Here is a 14,246-nt window from a genome sequence, read left to right on the forward strand (position 1 = left end):
GCAAGAGTCCTGGTGGGCTCAGTGATGTCGAGTGTTGTGCTGGGAATACAATCTGTGCTCCGAGGATTCAAAGCTCTGTGGAGGAGAGCGAAAGATGAAAACAATTTTTCCAAAAATGTTCTATTAAAAGGCTATGTTTTGCCCATCTAGTATCTAAGATCTACCAAGAACCTTGTCTGTTTTGTCAACCCAAGACTAGACATCCATCCAATTCATTGTAAATGATGATGCCAGCACACATTTAGTTTTTTTTCCTACAAGAATTTATGCTCTAAGTGATGTATTTTCAACAGACTCCTGAATTGCCACCAAAATAACTCTACTGTGTGAATTAACAGCACAGTTAAAAACAAAAAGATAGTTCCATTTAACATGACTGTGAGATGTCATGTTCGGGGGGAAAAAACTGCAACACGCATGCTGTTTAAAACGATGTATTACATTAGTCGAGACAGCAGTACGTCTTTACAAGCTGTTTTTAATGGATTTGTTAAACAATGGGAGCCAGGCGGTAGGGAACGAAAATTAATGGCTTTAGACTGTGGCAAATACACAAATAGATTTGACAATTTCATGGCCATAAGTGACGGGGGGAGGAATAAAAACTACCGTAGTAATGTACTTAAAAACATTTTTTTTTTTGTAAATAGTTGTTGGAGGACAGAAATAACTTGAAGTCACTTATGAGATGGAGGTTTTATGCCCAGGATACGACAATACATTATACTAAAGGGTCTTGATGATAGTTCATGTGTTCGTCAGCGCCCTTATTTTCTGAGACGGCACAGACGTCATTAAACGCTAACTTTATGCAGATCTGTGCATCAAATCTGTAGGGGTACTGCGCGGCATCGGTTTTTTACTAGCGGCCTCCTTCAGAGCTACCATCCTGAGTAGTGATAATGGACACTGAAAAGATTGAGCCTGACATCAGCTAGCAGCCTGCCTCATATCAGACAGCAGGCTGCAATGGCACAACTACAACCGCCTCCCTTTTTGAAGAAATTGGTGTGAAAGAGTCGCAGTTGCATGGGGCACTCCTGGGCCTTACATCTACGGCCGGTCTTTGTTTACATTATTTTCTCCTGATTTGTTATAAAAAAAAAACTATTACTCTTCTAATTTGTTGAAAATAAATATGCTGTTTTTCCTTAGTTGTTGTAAATGCATTTATTGTTTCTCATTTGTTTTGTATGCATTATCTAATTTGTTGTAAATACATGAATTATCGACTAATTTGTTGTATATACATGTATTATTTCTCTAATTTGTTGTATATATCTGTACTATTGTGTCTAATTGTTGAAAATAAATTCACTTTAAGTATTTAATTTACTCAGATGGCTGAATAGTGGTATATCAGTGCCATCTTCCCACATCATTTGCTACACTAACATCAGTGCAGTCTGTTATACGTATTATATAATATTATACCATTTTATAACATTTTAAGATGCTTGTACAGTGTTTCTGAAGTAATGTGATCAGTTAATGTATTGTTTTGCTCACTTCTACTATTACAAATGATTGCTTACAACTGCTACTTGTGCAAATTAAGTCAGAAAGATTTACTAACTTTGACTGTTGAGTGATAATAATAAGTCAATCAGTTTGAGAGTGGTAGCAGGTTGTAATCATGTGTTTTCAGTTTTCAATACGCTACTGAGTGCAATCAGCCTCAGCTACTATGTGTTTAGTGCTAATTAGCAAAGGTTAGCATTCCACACGGCTAAGCTAAGATGGTGAACATGGCACACTTCTTTGATCCTTTTAGCAAAGTCTATTGACCATATGGATCATTGGATACTGAAGTGTTTTCACCGAGTTACTTCATCCTCCATGAAATGCTCTCTAACCAAGTGTGATTAGGCCTGATGAAAGCAAATTGATTTCAGTGGCAAGAGGATTTCCAGAGGAACAAGTGCCTTCATGAGATTATCTTAAACACAGAGAGGATGAGTTTCTTTTTTGGGGGGGGGGGAGAAAGGTGTACAGATGGTGTTTCGTCCCCGTGAAGCTGTGAAAATAGATGACAAGAAATGAGACAGAAATCTGGAAGTAATTGATGTGGTTTTATGAGAAGCTGCAGTGTGATGTTGTGGTCGAGTCATTGAGATCCGTGGGCCAATCATGCCGAAAAAAATAAGGTGAAAGGCTGGTGAGTTAATATACATACATAACTTAAAGGTATGCTAATGAATCTTCTTTTTTGTACTGTACAGTTGCTTAGTATCAATATTGTTTGGATCATTTATTTAGTCCTGGAGGTAAAGGGTGGGGTAGTTGGCTGGAGGAGTGTATAATAAGAACAAGTCTTAAGAAATGTCTTGTAACCTTAATGTTGAACACGTATCAATTAATTGAATATGCCCTCAGTAGTATACATACCAACATGTATAAAATGTTTGCACATTTAACTGTGCAAGTATGTACCGTGGACACATTTAGTGATATAAGAAGGACTTCAGATGTCTTCTAAATCTCAACAGTTCCCCTGACAACAGCCGAAACACCAAATATGATATAAAAAAGTTAACTAGAACAAGACACAATTTTCACAAGGGGCCTCGTGAGAACCTGGGACTGTTGTGGAGGGCCGGACCAACAGCCTGTACTCAATTCTGCTCAATAACCATTTTATCTCTTTATAAAAAGCGGTACACTGTATGGTTTTGATTAGCTGCCACTGGTAAGAGTAGATGTTACAGGTTATGAAAATATGGTGCAGGCACAGTAAAAAGTAAAATGCCAATATTATATCGATATTTAGATCAACATTCACAAAAACGAGTTTGATAATGATCATGTTTGTGCAGTATTTCAAAGACCACAATTAAATTTAATTATACAAAAAAGTAATAAGTGCTTTTGCTATTTTATTTGACCTTATTTTCTGTTTTTCAGTTTTTTTCCTTGTTCAGTGAGAGAAATCCAGTCTTTGTTGGGCTTGAACAAGTGCACTGAAGTCAGGTTGAATGTCTGAGGTGGATATGAGTCAGTGAGAGAGGGTCTGGATGTCTGGATGGATGTTAAACTTCATCACTGAGAATGTTTGTTTACATATGTAGGTAGATCCAAAGAGAACCAACATCTTCTGAGCATGCCTCCTCATGTGTGGAAAGTTCTCCTCTTTGAGAAAAGAATAAAAATCCAGCAGTGATACTGACTTAAGTGCTCTACCAGTATGGCATCAGAATGCAGGTCAATGAGTCCAAGCTGAACATCACTGGGTGCATTATCCACACTGTAAGTGAATGGAGAAGAAATCATGTGCATTTCACTCTCAACTGTTTTGAAGTCTTCAAAGCGCCTTAAAAACTCACCATGCAGTGCTGCTAACATGTATTAGTACCTGCAGAGGTGATCCGCTGATGGTGTGGCTTTTCTTAGTGTTGGCATGTGGGTGGGAATGTTGCCCTCCAATTGGCTTGAAAAGAACTTGCAACTTCCTCATGAAAGCCTTCACCAGACTGTACATGTCATGTGCAGTTTGGTAACAGTCCTTGCATTTCTTTTCACAAAATTCTCAAATCTCAGCTCTCAGGTCCCATACTCTTTTAAACACTTTTCCCAGGCAGTCCCAACACTTCTGACAGCTGTGTGGTAGCCTATGTCACCATGTTCAGTCTTATGCTCCTCCAAAAGTGCAACAAACGTGATTCAACGCTCTTGCCCTGATGAAATTAACTGTTTTAGGCACAACATCAGTAACATGGCTAATTTTTAGCATTTAGCATTTTTAGTGTTCTTAACACCTCCTGATGTATAATACAATGCAAAAATACTAATTTCTGTTCAGGGTTCATTTCATTCACTTTACATTGCATCCGCTTAAGTCCGACATTTGTCCTGTCAGATTTGGATAAACCATCGGTTGTTACACCTGCCAATTTGTCCTATTTCAGTCCCAGATTGTCCAAGCATGCAATTACCTCCGTGAACAAATCACTCCCCGTCATCGTCCCTTTCATTGGCCGCATTGTTGCCAGCTCCTCCGTAATCTCAAAGTCTTTCGTTATCCCACGTACAAAGACGAGTAACTGGGCTGTATCGCGGACATCACAGCTATGGAGAAAAGGTCTAAATTGTCTGGTTTGTTTTGCAGCTGAAGCTCCAGATTTTCCGCGATGTCGTCGAAACCTTCTCGTTATGGTTCGCCTGGAGAGCGGCACATTCTCAAATGCTTCCTTTTTCTCGGGGCTTATTAGCGCTGCCGAATCCACCAAACACTCTTTGATAAACTCCCCATCAGAGACTGGCTTACTGTTTTTAGCAATTTTGTGGGATATCACAAAGCTGGTTTTGACGGCTCCATCCGTGGATGTGTGAAGTTTGGTTTAAAAAGTCCTTGTTGAGTTTTCAGCTTGGCTAGCAAAGCTTTGAATATCCGTACCCGCTCTGCATCAGTCAGGTTCTTGTATTTCTCTGGGTGTTTATTCTCGTAATGGCGATTCAAATTATAATCCTTAAACACGGCGACCTGTACTACACAAACTAAGCACACGGCTTTATGTTTGACTTCAGTAACTAAATACTTAGAAGTCCATGTTTTGTAAAAAACTCTACATTCAGTGTCAATTTTTCTTTTTTTAACGTGAGCCGACATTTTTGACGGCTAACGGCTAACTCGGTCTCTCGTTAGCGTCTGTATATACAAAATAACGGGCCGTTGTATTGCATCCATGATGTACACTTATTTAAGTTTGATACCTAATTTACCAGTGGCCTCACGCAGGCCGGTCAGGGACAGCCAAAGGGTCGGATGTGGCCCGGGGGCCGTACAATAACCAGGTCTGGTCTACAGCACATAAATGAGATAAAGTTGAGTTGTGAATATATAAAAAAAACTAAATAAACGTCTTGAATTTCAGGGGGGGGGGGGGGCGCAGTGCAGGAAAACACTGTACTTTATCGGTACTTTGTCCTACACACTTATTTCACAATATAGAAACAATAGGTCTTATATGCTTTGGCTTAAATATAAATAAAACAATCATTAAAAAAAAAAATCTGTCAAATGTTTTAGCCATTTGCGCATGGTGGGAAGTATTAGAGTGTGACACATCAAAGGCTCTCTGCTAGTGTCAAGGAGAATAGCTTCTTACAAGGATTAGGATAAATAAATGTTCACAGAGTGATATCAGTGATACTATGTGTTATAGAGGGGATATGAACACAGGTGTGCCTTGAGATTTTGGCTTGGTCTTTGGTGTGCCTTGGCCACAGAACGTTTGAGAACCCCTGGTCTACAGGCATGCTAGCAACTCTGTGCGGCTTAGTCATAGTGGTGCTTTGAGCTAAATGTTAACGTCAGCCTGCTAAAGTTCTTAGACAGACAATGCTAACACACTGATGATGAGAATGTTTATCACGTTCACCGTCTTCGTTTAGCATGATAGCATGCTATCATTTACTAGCATTAGCACTAAACACAAAGTACGGCTGAGGCTGTTAGGAATGCCATTAGTTTGGCAGGTATTTGGTCATAAACCAAACCAATTTTGACATGATGATGTCACGATCTGGGTGTACTTTGTTTCCTGTTTTACTTTGTTTCCTGTTTTATTTTATAAGGTTCACTCCCCTCATATTATGTCTAGTTGTACTTCCTGTCTATGTTTTCCCTCCCTTTGTGATTGTTGATTTGATCATCCTGTGTCCATTCACCCTGGCCCTGTGTCCTTGCCTTTCTCCCCAGCTGTGTCTCGTTCCCTTCGTTAGTTTCGGTGTGTATATATCCCTGTCTGTGTCATTGTTCCTTATAAGTTCGGCGTTGATGTTACCTGGTGTCTTACTCGTGTCCTGCTCGTCTCTACCCCGTGTCTTCCGCTAATTAGTTTGTGTTATTTTGTTACTTTGTATTTTTGTGTATTTGCTAGGTTTTGTTAATAAAGCTCTCCTTTTGGCTAAAAAAATGGATTTGTCAGTAACTTTAGGCAAAAGGCTCTTCAAATTACAAGTGAGAACCCAGGTGCCCAACAGTGCAACATTCTTTCTAGTTTGATGAGGACCAATATTTCCTCTTGATTTTTATTCATTCCTTTCAATCATTCATCGAATTATTCATTTATGAAGTTATCGTAAAGGATTTAGAAAACTATCTATCTCTCCTTTGACACACTGGCTTTGGGCAATCTAAAAATCTACGTGAAAGTTTTAAAGGATTTGTACTGTGCATCCTCTGAATAAGATGTGTTATATGCTGACAAGGTGGCTGTTTGTTTCTGACTCTTGCTTCCACGTATCAGATGCATTTAGTCAAGGTCAAAGTTGAAAATAGCATCTCATTTTACAAAACACAAAACCCCTTTAGACTTTTGCAGCAAAGGAAAGGCGGTGTTTTTGAAGCTTGAAATCAATAAAAGATTCATCTGAGGGGAGCGCAAGTTGGTGTGAAAAAAAAGAAAAGACTAGAAACATTGAGGAATATCAATAAAAACAGCTTTAGACCAAAGCAGCTTATTTGACAGCATGACAGAAGTGTATGCTTTGCGATCGACTACGCTAATGAACTGTTTCACACAGTAAATATCAGCTGAACAACCCGTCAATAAAGACAAACCATCTCACATTCTACGTGTTGCACTGACTTAACAAACTTGCATATGCTTCACACTCTGATCGATCGAGTCACTATTGTGAGAATTTGTCACATAAGTCATCACCACCGGACTGCATCGACAGATTTCAGTAATTGCAGGAGCAGGCGCTCATGATCTGATGGAGTAATAGTCTCATAAGTAATTGCGATTTGATAAAGTGGGGCTGAGTCAAAGGGCTGAGTTGGTTTCCAGAGCTGCAGAAATGTCTGAGCAAGGCACTGTGTAGGTTGTAAATATATGTAATTAATAGCTTAAAATCTCAGAATTGACGAGTAAGAATATCTCTCCTTAAAGACAATAAGCCACTCCTACATTGTCAAATTATAAAAATGGGAGCCATGCTTACCAGTAAAGGATGTAGAGAAAAGCTACATGCTGACATAAACAGTGTAAGTTAGCAACTAGCTGGTGAAGAAAGAGCATTTAGCAGCTAAAGAGTTACACATTTTTCACAAGAGTTGGTGGAGACTAAAAACAAAGCTAAAAGATATGCAAGTTTTACACACATTTTGCCAAGTAGCCAGAAAGATTACTCTAAATGAACGCTAATGTTGCTCTGTGCCTTCTGGGTGTGTAAATAGGAAACTGTTAGCTAACTTATCAACTAAAAGAAGTCATGTCAATTTTGTGTATGTTCTTTTTGTGTTTTCCCCAAAGCAGGCAAATAAAATTAATGAATCTCTTAATTCAAGTTCAAAGTGCGAAGGTCTGTTTGAAATTAGGACTAACAGAGTTGCCACTTCCCTGTATCAAAATGTGATATGAACTACGAAACTTACTTAGCCAGATTGTAAAAACCCAATTTTCCTTTAACTGTCTCTATATAACAGTGACCTCTCGCTAGTACAGTACAGTTACACACTGAATTTTTTTACAGGACTATTCTGCCCACTGTAAAGTTGCCTTTACATCCGTGCGCATTCAAGGTGTCTTCCTCCCATCTCTCCTCCTCCTGCTTACTGTTTTTCCTTTTCCCCAGCTGGTTGCCTCTACTAACATCGAAGCCTTCCTGCAGGGCTCTTTTATAATCATGTAATCCATCCATTCACTAGATGGAACCTCCTTAAATCCCCCTTATATTTACCCACATGTTCTCCTCGGGGTGTCGAGGCCAACTAATAAGCAGTAAGCTACAGTGAAGCTAAAGCTACAAATCCTCCAATCCTTCATCACTGATGGGGGGGGGGGGGGGGGGGAAAGACCTGAGGAAAGCCGTGGGGGAGAGAGATAGACATGGCTATTACCACTGGACCACCTCAACCGTGTGTACAGCCAAACCTCCACATGTGCACACACATACATGCATGCATACATACAAAAGGCCCCCAAAGACAACTATCTCTCGTGGCCCTGCTTCCCTCTCTCTGTCTGAATCGCAGGCCCATACGTCTAAATTGTGTCAACACACAATCTAAATGTTTAATTGTCTCTTCTGTAGCCTGTAGCCTCCCAGGAATCAACGCACACCCCTAGCAGACATTCCTGCTGTTAGTCGGGAAGTGATCACAGGTACGCTCAAATAATTAAACCTGCATTTTTTTTAAAAACCTCCTATAGCTATGCCTTGCCTCCAAATGGCCAAGGGACTATTTTACCACATGTCTGTGCACGCCTCGGCTCCAACAAGGGATGCTGTGATGCAAGTGGCTCTTTTTTTTTTTTTTTTAAGCGTACTACGTAAAGGGATAATGTACAGCAAGCCGGTCGTTATTGCAAAATTAATCCCAACAGGGTGATGCAGGACCCCCACGCAAATAGTATCCCGCTTATTACACGGCTAAATCAATAATTTGACACAAAAAAATGGATCTAAAATTAATTTGATTTCAAAATAATTTTATGAGCTCCTCCAGAGTCTATGATCAGCACTGCGTCCATAGCAACAATCAGCGGCCTCCTATAGAGAAATAACAGATTGTAAAAGGTCGTAATTGACCAGATTATAAAGTGGTATACAAGGATATTTAATGTTGTATATTGTGATAATCTTGTATTTTTTTTGTCTGTATAACTGCTGTAGTATTGTTTAAAATGTATGTTAAAAAAAAAATGTTTTGTTTTGTTTCTGTCTTTCCATACTGGGAGAAAAGCTTAATTACATTTTAATGCCTGTGTATGCATTTAACCTTTTCTGACACACAATACATAAACTACGCTCCTTGTTCAATGTAAGCACCGGGGAATATGTCCTCAGAGCCAGACCACAAATTATTGGTGGGTAGTTTAAATCTGCTGTCACTCCCACACTGTGGGAAAATTAGTCCCACATGCTGGTAATTAGGTGCTGCTTCTAGTGCGTCTAATAGCAAGTTGCATGTAAAGTTCCTTAATTTGTCATCCGAAAACAGCTTCTACTTGATACTCATTAAAAAGCATGATGAAGTGTTTTATATCCTCAGAATTTTGGTAGTTTCTTGACAATGATGAACCATGAATAATTCTGTGCGTTACCTCTCATTGAAATCCCTTTAGAGAGGATCTGTGAACATCACAACCATCTACTTCTGCAGCGCCTGAAGTTTCTTGTTAACACGCGGCACATCATACTGACGATAACCTACATTTCTCCCAGAGCATTTTTAGGCGAGTTGGTTGGTGGTGAAGAGGAGGGGGGGGCAATAAGGTTTAGTGTGTGTGATTATGCAAAAAACTAAATAAAATCAGTTCTGGATGAATCCCTTATGATCACTGAACTCAAACTAAAGGCTACGGTAGTCGACTTGTGGCTTGCAGCATTTTCTTTTTTGAATAATTCCTCACTTCCTGAATTAATTATTGCCTTCGTGATCTTGGTGGGGAAAAAACACACACACCAAGGGTGGGCTATCATAATGCTGTCGAAAAACACGATGCTATTGATTTCAGTGCTTCAGGCATATGATGATGGGAAACTGTTTCGGAACATGTATCAGGCTGCATCAAAAAAGGCAGGGTGCCCCCCACCCCCTCCTGTGACGGTGTTTTCTTGCATTTAGGCATGAATCCCTAAAGACTGTGAAAAGTGCTGGCTTAGTTGAGGAGCAACCAGAGGGCAAAAGAGAAGTATTGCAAAGAGTTTAATGTACTTTTGAAGCACGAGGAAAAACAAACCCGACTGCTGTTGCAAAATTGCTCAGACGCTGCGCCATCAAGCTCCCCGCCGCTTTCTTTAAACAACCCGACGCATCACAAAGTCGACTAATTCACCTCCGGGTATCAAAAGCATCTTCCAGTCAAGGCCCCGCCCTTTTTCGTGTACGGTACACATTCACGTGCTGAGCATCTGTCAAAAAAAAAAATACATGTTCTCCCTGAAGCATTCCCAGAAACCTCCTTCCAAGGACAAATCAATTAGCAGTGAAAGACAGACAGATGGTTTTGAAGGACGTCGGTGCCTGTGCCTCAGGTGAGAGGCATCGGAAGGCAGCGAGCAACTGTCAAGTAGGATACTCGTCTGAGTGATTCCCCCGATGTCATCCGCGCACATCTCCCTGAGAGCCTCTGCCAATATCAGACACACGCCGCCACAAAGAGGCCGCTCGCAGCTTACCGTAGGATGCAAAAATCAACGGTGGGAGAGAAGAGTGAATATTTCATAGACATATTTTCAAACTGAATTCTAGATGAGCAATCCTTCCAACACTACCCCAGGTGATGCTAAAGAGGCTCTGTGGAAACTGGGTTTCGTGAATGTGTGTGCGCCTAGAGAGCAAAGAATGGGAGATCAGAATGTGAATAATTCAAAAAGAAATATTACAAAAACGCAGAAAAGAAAAATCAAAAGCATGTTAATCTTGGTTTTCAGTAGTGGGGTAAGCAAAGCTAATCTATTTTGCTGATTGTATACTTACAAAGGGACAATACCTCAAAGTGGCTAATTAGGTGATTTTCCAGCTTTCATTTTACCTTCCGACTGATAAGATAACTGAATTAGCCTAGCTGCTTATCTGCAGGTAACCAGGACAACCGTTTGGTTTGTTAATAATTGAGGTATGGAGGGTGCCATTTTGAGAACCTGTGGCGAGGAATGATAAAGGACCTGGAATCTGAGAGAAAGGCCTATCAGTTAAAAGGCTCATTGTCTCCTATTCAGCCGTAATTAACGCGCACAAAGGCAGAAGAATACAGTACACAGTGGCTCGCATGGAGAAACAAAGCACTATAGACGAAGCAGCAAAGATGGGAAACCCTTAATTATAAGACCTAAAAGGAAACAACAGCAGAAGCTGAGGAAAAAGTGCTTCAATACTGAAGGTGAAAATTTAGTATGAATTCAATCCACAGCCTGGAGATCTACTGATTTGTGCACATGAAATTGAAATGTCCTCTAAAATACTATATATATCTTTTTATATTTCCCATCCTAAATTAACTATATTGCATATTTCTCTGGCTGTTTTTAAACTATTTCCATCTGTGCAGTATATTAACTGCATATTATTGACAAGCAAGCAGGGTCCAATCATGGAAATGGAGTCCGCATAACTGCCAACAAAGATCCTAATGCCTGCTAATTGAGATTCATGGATTCAAATACCAATCAGATAAAGTGATTAAGTCTTAGCTTGTCCAGATCTTTAAATCATAGCTTCCCCTCCCAGCGCATCATCCTCTGATAGTCCACGTCTCATTATTAATCTTTCTTTGTTTTGGAGAGGTGGCGCTCCCTTGAGAGCTCCGACTTGGCGCAATTAGAAACTTCATTATTCCTCTACAGCGCTGAAAATCTAAACAATCTATATCTGTCTTCAACAAGCTTGAATGATGCCGTACAAGCGTTTTGAGTAAGTATAAGATGAACAATGAAAAAACATGCCAGCATTCATACTTACAGTAAATTGCTCAATTTGGAGTGCAGCGCTTCACTATTGTCACGCAGTGCACAGTGAAATGGCAATGAAGGCACTATTCACAGCTAGTAAAAGTAAATAAACACTTCAGAAAATGGAAATGACAAAGTCCTTGGAAGTTTTTGTTTCCAAGGTTAATAATTATAATTCATAACTGTTAAGCACACATTTTGAATGGGGATTTTATTGATTTTATTGATTTATTGATTTAACCGATATTGCCTTCGCTAATGAGGCAAATCCATATAAAAGCCAGTTTCCTATTGATTAACCTCATATTTTATTATTGCATTTCATCTCTCTTAGATCAGAGAGGTGAACAAAGGTAGAACAGACTGCACAGGGATGTGGTCTCAACACCGCCCCCCCCCCCCCCCTCTAGAACACACTGACCCACAAAGAAACCGTGTTTCTCTTATCAGATCTGTACCAGTAACCATAAAGAAGCAGATATAGAAGATGACTCTACATGACTACACTTTTCATTCAGCGTATTTTACGTTAACTAATAAATTGGCTCTCCGTGTGTGTGTGTGTGTGTGTGTGTGTGTACACGCTAAATCTCGCACACCACTGGACCCATCAGCCTGATATTTGTTGTGCTCATTTATGACCGTATGCTCAAGGACCTCTCGTGGTTGCAGTTTCACAATTTCGGGATAAAAAACATTTTATTAACTGTTTTAACGTCATTGACTGATGACTCCTCAATCCCCAGAACCGGCCGGTAAGTGATCAACAACTGGGGGAAAGTAGGGAAAGACTGAGTCTGTTGCAGGCAACATTTTGGGCTTTATCGTGGCTCAGAAAAACTGAATGAATAAATACCCCTTCTTGTCATCTTCACTGTCATATTCACCGACTGTAGGGCAGCTGAGGGACAATCGAGCGAGATTCTCTTCTTTGTTTGAGAGCGGAGAGGGAGACACACCTCAGTGTCCTCTGAGTGCACTTTTCCAGTTTGCCAGCGTAATCGCTATTGCATATTGAAAACACGTCGACAAACGAAAAGCCTGTATCATTACCAGGAAGCGGTAATGACCTTACCCTGCGATGACAGCTTAATCACTTTTGACCAATATTGCGAGCCTGAATCCCCACAGATCAAAATTTAAAGCTTTAATCAGCATTGTCCAATATAACTGACAGTGAGCCTGTAGCCGGCCTGACAACTGAAATAGTGTTCACTTCCACAAAGACTATGTCTTTTTACGATGGCACTGAATCAAAAAGGAATTAAGCACTTTGCAAACACAACATTACTGTGATGAGCTTGGGGTAAATTATGATCAGACATCGTCATCATACTGCACACATGGATCATCTTAGTTGCCATCTGTTTTTACTGCTCCCGAGTGAGCAAAGCAATGGAGGTGAGTTTTTTTTTTTTAGGTAACAGAACACTGACAGTAAGCAAGTCTTCCACCAGCTGTGGAGTGTGAGTTCATATACGGCTCAGGCAAATGATGTAATAATCATAAAAATTATTTAAAAAAAAGACAAAATCTCTGCTTTTCAAATTCAATTCACTTTATCCATCAATACATCTCGGGCCAGCTGCGCTATTGAAGACGTGAGAGTGTCTTTTTGGATCCAAAATGTTAATTAAACCATAAATTGAATCTGGCCATGAAAAAAGCAACAGCGCATATCTACGATCGGCATCGGAGAAATGGAGTTCACTGAAGAAGGGAGGGGTCCATTCATCTTGACTTTGAAGAACATTAGGCCGATGGCTAAGCACGGCTCATCCCTCACATACACACATACACACACACACACTCACACACACACTCACACTCACACACTTACAGGGAATGTTCCATTGGACGTTAAATTAATTTCCCATTTCGAGTCATTAACCTCTTAATAAATGAGTCCTTAGAAAGTGGAATCATTCCATTGGATGGTATTCAGGGTGTCTAGTTCCCCATCAGAGCAGCAGCACATAAAGATTTGGAAGTCATCTCCCTCTGCCACGACCTTGACTGCAGTCTGACTGTTGCGTTATGTTTGAAAATGCCCGAGATCTCTCCACCGTTCCTCTTCAATTGAGACACAGCATGTTCAAGACCCATATGTGTCAGTGTCTTTTTTGTATTTTTGCGTCGTTACCCCTTGTCTTTCTCCCAGTGTGTCTCTCAAAAGCGCGAGCAGTTTCTTTCCCCAAAGTGGCGTTGATCTGAGCGTCAGGCGGGGATCTGCTGCTTACATAAACTGTCAGCACTGAGGACTCTGTGTATTCCCAGATCAAAGCGAGGCCTGTCTGAGAAGCTGAAGTGCCCTTAATATGTTCGCCCCAGCAGGAGGATCCACAGGCTGGTTCTGCCTGCCCCATTGCTGCTGGTTCGTGACTTGGGAAAAGAGATGTATTTTCAAAAGTATGTAAGCAGGCAAACAAAAGAGAATTTTGTGGCTCTTCCTACTAATAAGTATTTACTGTTATTTATCGACAAGACTAATAGTCCCAGTTAGGTTCATCCCTCAACCTCACCCAGTCTCTAGAAAGAATAATGACATAAAAAATATATTAATATGGGATGTATCAGCAGTATAGTATTGGTATGTTAGGTTCCAAATACAATAGGTTTGGAGCAATTCTACTAACACCCAATAAAATCAGTAGTAACCAGTATCCTGCACCTTCTTCTATGCCTTGCAGTTCCTTTTATTATTATTATTATTATTATTATTATTATTATTATTATTATTATTATTATTATTATTATTATTATTATTAACTTTTATTTTATTGAATTGAGTTAAGATTTTAAAAATCCTGAGTGGAAACGCTGAAAAACATCTTGAAATATTG

Source organism: Cottoperca gobio, chromosome 23 (assembly GCF_900634415.1).
Source record: "Cottoperca gobio chromosome 23, fCotGob3.1, whole genome shotgun sequence".
Taxonomy (NCBI): domain Eukaryota; kingdom Metazoa; phylum Chordata; class Actinopteri; order Perciformes; family Bovichtidae; genus Cottoperca; species Cottoperca gobio.